The sequence below is a fragment of the Corvus kubaryi genome, unplaced genomic scaffold (assembly GCF_017639235.1).
Source record: "Corvus kubaryi isolate FWS band 111438036 unplaced genomic scaffold, C.kubaryi_AGA036_p1.0 37385, whole genome shotgun sequence".
Lineage (NCBI taxonomy): Eukaryota > Metazoa > Chordata > Aves > Passeriformes > Corvidae > Corvus > Corvus kubaryi.
The window spans coordinates 24612305-24627913 of record NW_024581127.1 but is presented as its reverse complement, the minus strand read 5'-3'; the positions used below and the strand labels follow the sequence as shown (position 1 = coordinate 24627913).

The 15609-nt window shown below is 42.3% G+C and overlaps 2 long non-coding RNA genes across 2 annotated transcripts in view; both read left to right on the top strand.

The window, feature by feature from the left end:
• LOC121668386 overlaps nt 1-15024 on the top strand; it is a 31287-nt gene extending 16263 nt beyond the window's left edge. The window contains exon 3 of the long non-coding RNA XR_006017355.1: nt 14432-15024. This is a non-coding gene — a long non-coding RNA (uncharacterized LOC121668386). The remainder of the gene's footprint in view (nt 1-14431) is intronic.
• Nucleotides 892-8712, top strand: LOC121668387. Its single transcript, XR_006017356.1, has 3 exons — nt 892-1438; nt 2401-2403; nt 8702-8712. It is a non-coding gene; the product is annotated as an uncharacterized LOC121668387 (long non-coding RNA).
• Nucleotides 15025-15609: the final 585 nt, after the last annotated feature.

The following is a 15609-nucleotide window of genomic DNA, read 5'->3' as shown; positions in this document are numbered from 1 at the left end:
ATATATTGATTAGCTTTCCTCTGTCATGGTACATACAGATCATGTCTAAAATGACTTGTAAGACCCCTAACAAAGCGATGGCTGAATCTTTTAAATCCTCTAATATATTTAATTTCACATCCACCTTGACAGGCAGGGAGATATTATAGTGCCCAAGACCTGTGTTCCTCCTCCTATCTGTAAATACCTCGCTGAAACACCTGCGTAAATTCACCCATTTTAGGGTCCTCACCTGGCCATGAAACACAAGTGTTGTTGCAGTCTAAGTCACCCTGAGTGAGTTCTTAATTTCCCAGTTGTGCCACCTCACCAGGAACTGAAGGATGGTGAAGGTCATCATTTAAGGACAGGAACTAACAATTTACAGTAGGTGCAATGAATTTGGGCCTGACCTCATGAGCATGGAGAGGTTGAAAAGAAAGTCTCTGCCATGTTGTGATTGCAAAGTAACTGTGATGCAGACATGCACTGACTTGCACAGTCAGTCAGCCTACTTCCCACCCACAGGCTTACCACCTTGTCAAAAAATCCCTCTGAGGTCTGAGACTGACAGAGACAGCCCTGAAAGCAGAACTAGCTTCTATCAATCCATCATCATCCACGTCAGAGTTGCTTGCTCCTCTGGAAGGGGTTAGTATTTGTGTTTTGCGTCTCCATGCTACAACTGGTAGCAAATGCTGACTAGAACTGGTCTGTAGCACCAGGAAAGTGCCATGGGCAGAGTCCAACAGGATGAAGTTTAGTAAGTCTAAATGCTCAGTTCTGTTGATATAAAAATGCTGCTAGCAAGGATTTTCTTGCTATTTTCTAAGTGCATGAGAGACTTTTCTCTCTCACAGAAGAGGTAGCAGGGAATGTAAACAACCAAGCCACTTGCAACCTTGAAAAGTCTTGTTTACGGTACAGTAGAAAAATATTTTGACAATGGATGTTTTAGGATTTTAGCCAATCACCCCCAAAGGGTGGCTGATCCTTATCCAATTAGACTATGAAGAAAAAAGTCTATAAAAGAGTTTGTAAAATAATTAAATAGATCAATCTTGCTGCACAATTCCTGCCTGTTGGATCTTCTCTCCTCCTCCTCCCTATGGCTGTGGGACACGGTGATATACCCTAGGGCCCAGGCCTGCAGTAATAGAGTTCTGCATTTTGGCCACAAAAATCCCCAACAATGTTACAAGCTGGGGACAGTGTGGCTGGACAGTGCCCAGGCAGAAAGGGACCTGGGGGTGCTGGTTGACAGCCGACTGAATATGAGCCAGCAGTGTGCCTTGGTGGCCAAGAAGGCCAGTGGCATCCTGGCCTGTATTAGGAATTGTGTGGCCAGCAGGAGCAGGGAGGTCATTCTTTCCCTGTACTCGGCACTGGTAAGGCCACATCTTGAGTACAGTGTCCAGTTCTGGGCCCCTCAGTTTAGGAAGGACGTTGAGATGCTTGAGTGTGTCCAGAGGAAAGCAACAAGGTTGGTGAGGGGCTTGGGACACAAGCCCTATGAGGAACAATTGAGGGAGCTGGAGTTGTTTAGGCTGGAGAAAAGGAGACTCAGAGGTGACCTTATTGCTCTCTACAACTTCCTGAAAGGAGATTGCTGACAGGTGGGGGTTTGTCTCTTCCATCAGGCAGCAACTGACAGAACGAGAGGACACTGTCTCAAGCTACATCAAGGAAGGTATAGGTTGGATATTAGGAAAAAGTTTTTCATGGAAAGAAGAATAAAGTACTGGAATGGTCTACCCAGGGAGGTGGTAGAGTCACCATCTCTGGATGTGTTTAAAAAAAGACTGGACATGGCACTTGGTGCCATAGTCTAGTTGAGGTATTAGGACATGGGTTGGACTTGAAGATCTTGGAGGTCTCTTCCAACCTCGTTATTCTGTGGTTCTGTGAATCCGTGAAGGGAACAGCTCTCAGTGAAACAATGGGTTTTTCATGACAGCCTGTGACAGGAAAAATCCAAGACTGTTAATCAAGAAACATTTCTTGAGAAAATTTATTTTATTTTAAAATATGTTTGGGAGTGTTGCAGGGAGTTCTGGTTATTTTCAAGGATTTTCTGATACAGTAGAAATATACAGAAAGAGAGACGGGGAAAAAGATAAGTCACATAAAAAGGGATTGATAGACAGAGTAGTAAGTGGTGATGTGATAATATTCTTATATATGGCACCATCATTTCTCACAGCAAGACTGTCTGACCAGATGCGGGTGGAAACAGGAGGAAGGAGGCAGAGAACATGTGGTGGGTGAGGGAATCCAGGTCTTTGAGGATGGTCTGTTAAGTGCTGGTACATGTATTTCTGTGGGAGTGGGAGGAGCTCCTATTGTATTTCAAGCTGAGAAAAGAAACCTTATACCAAATTATCACTTGCAGTAAGTGCAAGGTCAGCCACTTCTGAGAAGGCAGTAAAACATTCCCAGGGAAAGTTTCTTTGCAGTCCTGGTTGATTTTAAGAGCTTCCTGAAATTTTGAAAATTATTAATAGCGTCAGGCATAAATAGGTGCCTGGGAAGAAAAAGAGATTTCCAAGGAATATATATGTAAAAATGATCCGACCTCCTTTTTGCGGTTTTGCTCAACAACGAGAAGACACCATTGCTACAGGGAGGAGCTGAAAGGAGGGTTTCCCCTGCACAGACATCTGTTTCAGGCTGAATGTTCATGCCCATGTTGTTTTCTCTGCTGGCAGTAAACCACTCTGCTCAAATGATCATATCCCTGTATTAAGGGACTTGAATGAATAGGAATAAAAAACCTCTTCATGAAGCTTTGAAATGGCAAGAGGGATCAAATGAATATTTTCCTTGGCATCAGCTAGTCCCCCTTTGTTCAGAACAGGAACTTTGAAAGTCCAGTGCCTGGAGCATCACAGAGACCAGCACTTAGAGATCACCAAGATGAGAGGGAATACTGCCTCTTTGGATTTCCAGGCACTCCTTAAAAGAAATAAGGAACATACACAACTGGCACTGCCACCAGCTTTTTGTATTTAAAATTGTGCCCCATTCAAAGGCTTGAGACAGATATCCCCCTCACCTGATGGGGACAGTTTGCACAAATCCACTCTTTGAAGCTAAGAATCATTTTGAACAAAATTCTAGTTAGGAAGCACATAACAACACCACATCTGAGTCCTTTGCAGAGTGAGAGCTGAAATCTTTGGATCTCTTCCTCTGCCCACCAAACCCCATGTGAAAAGTGGGATGAGGTTCCCACAAGCAACTCCAATTTCAATCCTTTTCAGACTTTATTTCTTCAATTCTGTGGCCTCCTGTGGTAGCAAACTATGCAGGCTGGCTACCAGCTGTGTGAAGGCCTGACTTTCATACATTTTAAATTTACCTGCTGGCAGCTACCTTCATAATCAAGTGCCAGAAGAATGGAAAAAATAATGTAATGCATCTCAGTTGTTACCCAGCGTTGCTATGGGGACAGGATGGGTCTGGAAAAGAGTATCAGAGAAGGGTCGTGCCAAAAAACAGTATCATGTCTCTCAGAAAGGCTCTCCAGAAGAGGGTTTAAATCTCAGTCTGGGAATCTCCCAATGTGGAAAGTGGAGCAGGAAAGGAACAGATCGATCTGCAAGGATCCGGAAAGAAATGGTTTGACTGTCCCCTGCCTGAGCCATTCAGGATGTAGAGGAAGAGAGGAAGGACTGAAAAAGAAAAGAGACAGTTAGACATGGGTAGCTGTGCAAAAAGGAGCCTGTTGCCTGAGAACGCTTCACCAGCTTCACTAGCTCATGCTTCTGAGGAGTTTAGTATTAAGCACTTTGGGTTTCATTCAAAGCCTGCTAAGTCAATGGGAATCACTCTAGTTTTCTCTGAGTTTTGGACTGAGTCCTTTCAAAACAAGTGGTGAATAGAAACATAGGCTTTCTTCTTCCCTGTGGCCAGGATTTTCAGCATACCTCAACTTTTAGGATCATGACTAAGTTTTCCAAAACAATTTCCCAGGGAATGGACAAATGATCACAAGTGACTGGAATACCCGGGCTCTCTTCAGGTGGTTCACTGGCCAAGACAGAGAGACTCCCTGCAGCCTCACACTTTGCCTGGTGATCACGAGACAAGAGCAGACAGGCTGGCAGCCAGCACTGTGGTTCTCCAGCGCAACCAGGAGCAAGCAAAGCCTTACAGGAGCTGAGCTTTGCTCCTTTACATCTGCCTGCCAATACACTTCAACTGCATTTAGGAAGTTCAATAAATTTCTGAGAATCTGGACTTACCCAGCATGTTTTGGTTGTAATTATGGCCAGATTCTCCCAGTAAGAGCTCCAGGTAGTTGAATTCCTTCAAAGGTCTTGCCCTGGTTGTGAGTACTCAGAATTTTGCCAGCTCTGCCCCAGCACCCAGAATACATTCTTTATTTTCTGTGGTAGCAGAAGGATCTACAGTGCAAAAGGGATGAGTTTTTCACCACATGCTGGAGCTGGAGTTCTCTGAGCACATAAGCTGTCCAGAAGTGGTGTTAAGTCTACTGAATGTATACATGTGCAGTTCTCTGTTAAATAAATTGTCTATCTAATTAAATTTGAGATGAGAAAAAAATGAGGTTTTTTGCTTTCACTAAATCCTGGACTGTTGAGGTATTTTTGTGTGTGGTATCTCAAAAACACCTTGTCTAGCTTTTGATTTTAAAATAAGTACATTTAGAGCGGCAGAAAGTGTTGCAAACATTTATATTTTGCTTGCGTTTTATTTGAGTTCCTCTAATTCTGAAGCAGGAAATAATTTTTTGTCCTTAAGAGGAACAGGTCTTTTTATGGCATTTGTGTTTTCTAAGAGGCAATTCTCTATTATTTATTATCAGTTATATTTTCCAGCTCACAAAGCATAGATAGTTCATTTCCCTTTTCTAAAGGACCTCCATAGGTGTTTTAACATCTGCAGGAAAATAGGCACAATCTTTTCTGCATCATGGGGAGGTCCTAATGGGACTAAGGTAAAATAAAAGGGTGTGAAATCTGCTTGGAGCCTCTTATATAAAACATTTTTGCACTAAAATTTTACAAATTGTCAATTTAAAACCTCTTGGGGAGGAGGCCATTAAGTTTCTTTAATTACTTGCATTTTTTATTTATTAAAAATCCAATCTGTTTTTTTTTCCACGATCAAATTTTAAGCCCAGTTTCCAGCTTCAAATTATTTTTGCAAAACTTATAGTGGAAGTTAATTAGAAAAAAGAACAGTCAGATAAAAACAGTGTATCCCAAAGGCAGTTAAACAAAGCACAAGGATTGTCACAAACTTCTATTTTGCTTGTCCCTTTGTAACAAAGAAATAGTCAGAATGTCTTTGCATTATGACACAGGATGAGAAAAAGTGTGAAAAATCTCACAAACTTTTCTGAGACAGAGGAATTGTCTCCACCTGACCATATCTTCCACCTGAGACTTGCAAATTGCATCCCTTCCTCTGACTTCCACATTCCGTTGGCACAGGCTGTGCTTCTCGCCCTGATTCTGCAACACATAGCCCAGAAACGCCACCCATGTGAGGAGATGCCCTCAGCTTGGTGACAGCTGCAGGAGCACAGCTTACCAGCTGCTTTACAGAGGAATAAGGCTGTCAGGCTGCAGCTGCAGCTCTAACCAGCACCAGCAACTAAACCTCCAAAAAGTGGTTCTTTCCCACACACTGGCCAGCCCAAGTGGTTCACCTTAACTGCCTCAGGGACGCAGCCTCCTGGAGAGGCCTTGGCTTGTTCACTGCATCTGGCTCGTTACTGCTGTATATTCTGCATTTATGGTGTTGTGGCTCAAATTCAGAGTTATTGGTGGGGGTCTTCAGCTCATGTTAATAACATTTGTACCTGGTTTTCAAGTGTCTCACCGTCTCTGAGGCTGCTGCTGCTGCTCTCCAGCTGTCTGAGGGACAGGTCTGTGCAGACTACCCAGAGCAGGACACAGAATCATAGAAAGTCAAGGCTGGAAGAGATCTTCAAGACCACCCAATCCAACTGTCCACCCAGCACTGCCACTGTAACCTCTAAACCACTAAACCAAATCACCCAGCTCCAGATGCCTCTTAAACATCTCCACAGTGTAATTCCACACCTCCTTGGGCAACCTGCTCCAGTGCCTGGCCACCCTGAAAACAGCTTTTCTAAAATCTAATCTGCCTCTGCCCTATCTCAGTTTAAAGCCATATCCTCTTGTCTTCTCACTTCAGGCACAGCAGAAGAGACTGGCCCCCACCTCACTACACTCTCCTTTCAGGCAGTTGTGGAGACTGATGGGGTCCCCCCTGAGCCTTCTCCTCTCTAGACGGAACAAGGGTAGCTCCTTCAGCTGTTCCTCATAAGATAAGCTTTCTAGTCCTTTTGTGAGACTTGTTGCCCTTCACTGGACTTGCTCCAACACCTCAAAGTCCTTTTTGAAGTGAGGGGCCCAGAACTGAACACAGTACTCCAGGTGCAGCCTCACCAGTACCAAGTAAAGGGAGACAATGACTGCCCTGCTCCTGCTGGCCACACTATTCTTGATACAGGCCAAGATGCCATTGGCCTTCTTGTCCACCCAGGTACACTCTGGCTCATGTCCAGCTACTGTCAACCAGCACCTCCCAGGTCACTTCTGCCAAACAGCTCTTGAACCAGTCCTCCCCAGGACTGTAGAGCTGCATAGGTTTGTTGTAAATCAAGTGCAGGACCTGGCACTTGGCCTTATTAAACCGTGATCAAGGCTGTGCATCTGCAAGAAGATTATGTTCCCCACTGCTGCTATTTAACCCCAGCCAGCAACTATGTACCACACAGCACTCACTCACTCACTCCCCTCTGCCTCACCCTGCTGGGATGAGGAAATCAGAAAAAAAGGTGAAACCCATGAGCTAAGAACAGTGTAAGAATTGAAATATAAGAGTAATAATGATAATGATAATATTACTAATAATACTGTAAGGAAAAGGAGAAAGAAACAAGTGATGCACAGTACAAGTGTTCACCACTGTCCTCCACCAGTGATCAGCCCCTCTTGGCCTCAGTTCATATATCAGGCACTATGTTCCATGGAATATCCTTTTGGCCAGTTCAGGTCAGCAGTCCCAGCCGTGCTCCCTCCCATCTTCTTGTGCACTTCCTCAAAGGCAGAGCATGAGACACTGAAAAGTGCTTGACTCAGGGTAAGTGCTACCTAGCAACAACCAAAACATCAGTGTGTTATCAACATTATCCTCCTGCTGAATCCAAAACACAGCATTGCACCAGTGGCTATGAAAAAACGAATTCTGATCCAGCTGGGACCAGGACACTTATGTGAATGGCTGAGGATTCCACAGGACAATTGGGGTCTGTTTTGATTTCCTCAAATGGGAAATAGAGAGATTTCAGATTCAGACTTCTGAGTTTGCATAGGCAGAAGAGACAGATTCAACCCCCCTTTACCGAGTGTGTGCTAGTGCAGCAGTAGAGGTGTGGATTTCAAGAACTACAGTGAGCATTGGTTAGGACTGCTCACCCAAGGGAGACAGGAACTCTCAACAGGGTGATGGTGCAGTCTCACCCACAGGTACAGCCACAATGGGGTGGGCACAATGGTTGTGTTGCTGGGAAAGGGAACTGCTTATCTTAAATAAAGGGATGCAGAGAATGGCTCAGCCATAGCTTTCCTGTAAGACCCTGTATCCTTCTTTGCAGATGTTGAAAACTGAGCTGAACAGGGCCCTGAGGAAGTTGAGTGAGCTGGCCATGCTCTTAGCACAGTCAGTCAGTCAGTCAGAGGATGGAGCCCCTAAGATCTCTTTCAATGTAAATTTTTGTCTGATTGTGTACATGTCCTGCAACACCAGAAACACAGGTGAAAGAAATAGTGAATGGTCAGGAGCACTGAGAGAGAAAAGAATGACCTATGGAAGCCATGCAACCATTCTTAAGCATCATAGGATGGCCTATGTGGCCAGTGATGATTCTGAATACTTACAGACAAGCCCAGACTGACGGGGGTTCACAATGCAGGGGAATATTTTTAGTTTAGAAAAAAAAATAAAAAAAAGCCATTGAAGCTTGAGCTAATCTCCTGGAAACTGAATTTGCTTCCTTGATTTCACTGGTTTTCTGGAAGATTTTAAAGCTCCCATCAAACTATAACCTGAGGGATGAATTTATGTATTACAGGACCTAAAGAAACTGTAATGATCAAATTTGATTCCTTTCTAACATATACCATAAGACTACCCTTCAATCACTCCTGTAGTGACAAAAGTGTATCTTCTGGAAAAAGCTCTGGGATTTAATGGAAGGAACACAAAATGTTCCTTGGAGCAGAGTTAACTGGGACAACTGAAGTCCCTGCCAAAGGTACTGATCATTAGAGCAGTGCCTGAGAGCAGCTAAGCTACATGGGATGAAAGGATTTCTGTTGGACCAACCATGACTCTGGGGGCAAGAGACAAGGCCAGAAAAAGGCCAGAGATGCAAAATACCGAATTTGGAAAAAATCAGGCAAAAAGCTTCTGGCACATTTGGATTTCTCAGCAAGAAAACCACTTCCTGCTTACTTTTATTTTTTATTTATTTTGTGGAGCAAGGAGACCTGGCTCGCACTTCTGGCAAATAAATCAGATTGCACAAAGGCTCTGCATGACTCTATCAGCTTGTCCTCCCAAAAGAAACATGACACAGAAAAACCCTGAATAGCTGCTAAGCATTCAAGCCAAAGGAGCATGGGATTTCCTGCAGCAGAATTTTATGGTTTCTTTGCAGCATTCAGAGAATACTTGGTGTGGGCTCTTCTGCCAGAGGGGCTCATGTGACATATAACTGCTCCTCAGAGCACATAGAAATCATAGAGAGCACAATTAACTTTCTGCCTGTGGGTAACAGTGAAGAACACAAGGAACTACCCACATGTGCCCCTGCCAGTGAATTGATGCTGCTGGTAAGTGGCACTCTCAGTGTGCAACAGGGATGAGAAAGCTTCCCAGGAGCTCGCAAAGAAATCCTTAATGCTTGATTTCTTATTAACATATCCAGAAAATATGGGGATGAGCTTCAGATGCCTTGTGACAAATGTCCCATGTGGTGGTCCCCTGATTGTGCTGGGAAGAGACAGGGACAAATGAGCAATTGGGCCCAGGGTGAACAGGGGTATTAATTAAGGAGACTGTGCCAGCCCTGTGAGGCCTGTAGATCCCTCTCTGGCAAGTGGTTCAGAGTTTAAAAAAATCATATATTGCCTTTAGGTTATGTCAATAATGTAAAGTGTGTAACATCATATTCTCCATAAAATGCATCTAGCAGAAAGACAAGAGAGCAGCTGGAGCAGGAGATGCCTGGAGTACATCACTAGAGTTTCCCCAGCTACTTACAGAAAGCATCTCTCTTGAGAAAGAAGGTATCATTTATTCCTAATTACAGTAGGATATCTATTAGCACTTAAGTTTCCTACATTTTTTTTTATCCATTCACATCCTTACTACTTTTTTACATTGCATTGATGTCTGACAAGGACAGACAGGCATTAGAGAGACAACATCCTTACTGTCCAGCAGGCCCTGTAAATTTGATGGATGGACATCAACATCATTGGCTTTGGTTCCAAGCCAAATTCAACTACATCACATAGATGGTCCAGATTGGTTAAGCATAGTTAAAATTCAGATGCTTGTCATACATCTACAGGTCATGGCTGAGAGTGAGATCTATAATAAAACCCAGGATATCCATGTCACTAAAGTACTGAACCAAGTTCCCTACTGATTTCAATGGGACTGAGGTACCTAAATATTTCTGCTTGTAAGCCTTCCTCGCTTTGTTCATCTCTGTCCCACTATGGATAGTAAAAAAGCTGAGGTAGAGGCTATCCATCACTGTGTGATCTTTGCATAACTCGCACAGTTGGACTGCAGTGGCTGCTGGGTGGTTCGGCACTCTAATGGTACAAAAATGCAAGTAATTCTCCAGTTGATGGAAGATATGATTGCTAGGCAGATGGGGTGGTTGCTGAACTAAGCCATGGCTGGAGCTGAAACAGAAAATATATCCATTTCATTTTCTAGTCTCCAGTTTCACTGATCACTTCTTTGTCTCCTGAACTGCCTGTAATCACCTGTAACTTACTGCATCTTCATGTATATGGTGCCTCCAAGGAAGAGGACGAATCATTCCAGAATATTTTTACTTCCAAACAGATGTTTGCTTAGACAGTTTTGAATCCATAATGGAGGAATTCAGTTGGCTAAAGATACATACAGTGTCATCCAAGGTGCTTGGGATATCAAGGCAGATATCTGCAAAAGGCAGATGTAACAAAAAATTATGGGAAACTTGCATCTTTATAGGACAGCAACTGGTTGGGAAAAAGATATGAATTCACTAAAATGGTACCTGGTGCCTATATTCAGGCCACTGAGCCAGGCTCCAAATGTCATCTTCTGAAGTAAAAATTATTCTGGAAAAAGGTATTTGTCTGGAAACCTTAGACGACTTCCATCTTTATGTTATGGGGTTATCAAGACATACCATAAATTTTGAAGATGAAAGCAAGAGACCTTTCTTAAACTATATCCAAGCTTCAGGTACATCTTCTATGATTCAAACTCACCGAGCAATTTAGTCATAGGTGCTGGAGGCACTGGAGCTGGGCCAAGCAGTGAGGCACTGTGGGGCAGCAGGTAGCCCCAGGCCTCAGCAACAGCAGGGAACTGTGTTGGCTTCCGGTAGGTACAGGCAGTACCCTGCTCCCAGGGCTCCCTGGCACTCTCAGTTGATGAAGGTTGTGTTCAAGACACACATCGGCCAGAAAATTGCACTGGCTATCCTCAGCAGGGCTCCCCGATGGACACATCGCCCTGCAGTTACGTGGGAGCACACATCTGGCTGCAGGAGGAGTGTAAGGGGGAGCCATTTAGGGAGTGTCTTTCTTAACCCAAGAAACTCAAAAATTTTTGCATCTGGAGGAATTTTTGCATCAGTCATCGCTTAGGTGTTGGGGCATTTGATTCAGAAATGAGCCTCCTCCCAGACAGGGGCAGGAGAGAGATGTTCCCTGTGTCATGAGCAGGGTGGGGACTCACAGCTCATTGGTGTTTGTCCTGGTTTTCCTAACACATGTCTGAGTCAAGGAAGCTCTGCTGTCGGCGAAAGTGATGGCTGTCATGGTAAAGTGAAAATTCCTCTGTTTGCATCATTGCAAACAGCCTCTTTATTTCCTCATCTCTAGCAAATAAAAGCTGCTATGAAATGCTGGTTTTCCTTTCACCATCTGACAAGTTAGTGAGCCCAATTAAATGCAGCACAAGACAAAGCAGTTATATGCATCTCCCACTGTCTGACTCCCTTTCAGAACTCTTACATCACTTTTAAGTAATTTCCTTTCCCAGATGAGGCAGCTCCACTTTCACCAAAGGGCTTGATCTAAACCAAACAGCCTTATAATAAGCCAGACAACCTCATTTTTGATATCATTGGCCTTTATCCTCAGAGGGGCTTCTCCAGATAGAAGCTGCAACTTCTTAAGAATGTCAAAAAATATTCATCTTCAAAACCTCAAGTGACAACTTGGGGGTAAGTATCCTGAGCTTTGTGATTGTATTTTAAATGACAGAAATTTTTTTTGGTGTAGCAGTGTCCAGGGTGGCAGAAGGAAAGATAAAAGAAAGTATTTCAAAACCAAGTCACAACAAACCCAAGTACCCTCAGCTTGATGATTTAGGCGTTGGATTTCTCCATAAACTGCCAATCTGTGGTATGAAGAAGCAGCATTTGTGGGTTTCCTTAGAGAAGAGCAGAAGTGTTCCGCATATTATACTATAACAGTGAGTATTGAACATGTGACTCAGATATTATTTAGGAAGAAAATTTTCAGCAATTCCAGCCCAGGTAGAAGCACCTCTATAGTTTTATATGTCAAACAGGGTGGCCCAGGTGAGATGGCTTTACTTTGAGCAGAGGAGAGACTTAGCAGAAGCAGATGTAATTCTCCTTACTTTCTTTATGAAGTCTTATATATTACATGAATCAATAAACCCACAAAGCTAAAAACTGCTATCATGGAAAGCTGTAGCTGTTTCTTAACCTGTTGTTTCCAAAGGAGTTGAAAATAAACCCAAAGGAAAACCTGGATCAGGAATTGTATCTTAGCAAGACATATCTTCCCCTGATTGTGTCCCTAGTACACATTAATCTGTATTAGCAACTCTTACCAGATCCATCACATTGCCTTCTACACCAATTCATGACCACACAGACAGCAATGTGAAAAATCTTGTTCCTTTAAGAAACAGTTATTCCTTGGTTTCTTTCAGGACAATGCCAGAACTCATGGATTTATTCTTTATAAATGAGAAATTCCACCCCTCATTAAACAGATAAGGTTTGTAGAAGATAATTAACCACTTCTTATGGTTTATCCAACCCACAAAATTTGGGTCAGATATTGCTTGCCACCCACATTAATTGCCCAGAACAGACTGACTGGTTTTGGATGAAATAGTGTCTCGCAAGCACTTAATATCCCTGGCATGGCATAAAAGGAAACAGAAACCTGAGAAGAAGGGAAAATTAGAATGGTGGGAAGAAAAACAATTTTTTAACAGTGCAGTGGACTTTGTCTGTCTAATGAATCCCCTTTGAAAACCACCCATAGTAATAAATTAGGATGTAATATATTGCAGATGGATCAACAGGGGCACACACATAGTCTTAAGTATCTGCCACAGGTGTTTGATTTTATGTTTGACGGCAGGTCAAGGAGTAACCATGCATGGACAATCGTGCTATAGCTTGCAGGGCTAAAATCTTGTTCTAGATTGGAAGGAAAACTAAGCCTCTTTGTTCATTTGTGGAGCAGAATCAGTTGATATAACTGGCTTTTGATCGAAAACATTATTAAAAAATTCATGTCTGATCTTTTTTCTGCATATAGTATTTAGAAGACTTCTTCTAACCAGAAACATCATTGTAATCCAGTAACTTTAATATAACATTTTACTTTGAGAGAGCAACACATGCTGACAATATTATGTTAAAAATGTGTCTGGATCTGACCAGCTTCTGTGAGGTCCTTCGTGCATAGTCTTGTCTCATTGGCTTAGACATCAGATGGTTTCAAGAAACAAACCTCAGATCATACAGTCTTTAATTATACGAACCCTTTGGGGGTCTTCAGCACCAATTGTGAAGATATACTCAGTATTTTTTTCAGACTTTCAGATCAAGCAGCCAAACACAAAAGTATACACAGGAGAGTATCCTGTTCTTCCAAAGTAGTTTAAAAATCTACAGAGGAATAAAAAAACCCCCACACGTAAGGATGTTAGAGACATTTTCATTGAACCTTGTACCATTCGTCTAGATTCCTGCTGCTGTCAGTGCTCCAGTTTTCTACAGCTTCTCAAAGAATTCTGGAATGATTAGCCACTTCCTGAGTTTCAGTCAGGCTTCCTATCCATGTAAACAGTAAACTTCCTATTCATGTCTCAAGTCATTTAGATTTATTGTTCCTCCCCTCCTTGTTTCTGTTTCTCAAAAAAACCCAACCAAAGAAGAAAACCCCAAAGCCAAACTGCAGGAGTTTTGGGAATCTCCCAGTTCTCTCACATATACAGTATAGTAAGGGGTATGTGGTGCACCAGTCACTCCAGTGCACAGTACACTGAAACAGAAAGGCAACCCCTGGAAGCTGAAAAGTTTAAACTGCAGTTTATAAGTGTATAAGGGTTTACCCTCTAGTCCAAACAACTGCTAATAGTCAGCGTTGGAGCTGAGGTACTTACCCAGCTGGACCTGTGGTCTGACTTTTTCGTTTTTACAGTGCTTATTCCTGAGTTGAGCTTCTCCAGATGCTATTTACTGTGATCTTAGAGTAGAAAGTGTGCAGGACAGTCTTTGCTTAGCACTAGATATGAGTCTTATTTATTTAAATCATTCTCTCCTAGATGGCAGCTGATGCTGCAGGTAGGGTTGCACTGGAGCCGTTGTGGTCTCTACTGTGTCTGGGACAGTATTCTGCAGACAGAATACTGTGGAATGTCAGTGCATTTCTACTGCTGACTCTGATCAAATGTCATATTTTTAATTGAATTTCTACAGCAATGGTCCAGTGACAAATGTGTATGTTCTGCATTATGCCTACTCATGACCTAAAACTGTGAGAGCTACAGCAGAGTCTCTGCTAATAATAAAAAGTACTAAATGTCAGCCAGATGAAACTGAAGAGTGGAAAAAAGAATAGTAGGATTCAGGAGGTTCTCTTTTCACTTCCTTTCATTTTTACTGTGTTTAGAGGACTTTCACAGTTTCTCTGCCTTGAGCAATATTTTTGAACATAGAAATTCACTTCTATGTAGTGAAGTTCACAAGTCTTCCTACTGACTTGAGGAGAAGTAGGATCAGGACCGATGTTTTGGTTTCTCCTCCTTACCAACTTTCCCTGCCTTAGTAGTGTTTGTCTGCTCAGACATGTTTCTATTTTGAGTCTTTTCTTCTCCACAGATCCCCACTACATGCTGAGGATAGGCTTCAACTGCATCCAACGTTTTGCCACGAGAGGCGAGTTGTTCTGCAAGCAAGGAAGAATGTTTTATTGTTCTGGTACTTTGTCTCTTTGGATATGGTTTAGAAATCAAATAATACATTGAAAACATGCTTCAACAGAAATGAAACCCAAGAATCCTCATTTTTTGTTTATTTTATTTTGTTATTGTGACACTCCTAGCAAAGCTAACACCTCATAGCTTTAATGGAAGTCCTTCAATAAAAATGACAATAGACAAACAGTATCCAGCATTGGCACTACAGGTCAGAGTTTGCTGTGGTTCTACTGATTCTGTGGAAGACTTTCCCTCTTTTAACTCTTTCTGTCCTTTGAAAAGACAAAACACTCTTCGGTATTTCTAGGCTAAAAGTTAAGACCCATGAAAATCAGAAGCTATCTCAGTAGATACAAGAAATTATGAAGGCAGATTACCTCCAAATATTTTGCCTGCAGTTGCCCATAGCAAATAAAATTGCTTTCAAAAATTATACCCTCAAACTCTGCCTATTTTTTTATGGCATGAACCAGAAAAACAGAATTTGCTCCTCAAGGCTGTAGGTCAGTAGTTCCCAGAAAGTCTGTGGGCTTTATGCAAAAGGACAAAAGTAAAAAAGATTAAAAAATTCTACAAGTGAAGAACATTGTAAACTGCTGTTAATTTCAAACTTGAGGTTTTAAAGCTATTTAATCCTACAGTAATTATTTTAGGGAAGGTTACCAGCTATTTCTGGTATTTTTCTGGATATTTCTGGAAACAAACAGTCTGGCTACTCTGTCAGCATGGGTTGCATTTGCACAGAGACAAAATCGAGGCAATTATTTTTGTGTGTACAGAGTAATGGAGAGGATTACACTGGCAGCTCACATCACCTCAGAATCCACAGGATCCATCGTCATGAGCTTTATAATTAAAGCCTTGTCTAAATGGAAGGAACTTTCTCTGCAGAACCTTTCTCAGCTCACACAATTTTAGGAAAAAAAATGTACTAAAATATTCAGATTTTGTGTAAGGGCATCTTGAAAAGTAAACAGAACTGGAAAATTCATTCCAAGACTTGAGCACAAAAGTTCTCAAGAAATACTTTCGGGTGTTAGGATAAATATCATTTACTCAAGTCACAAAAATGTTAGGGCA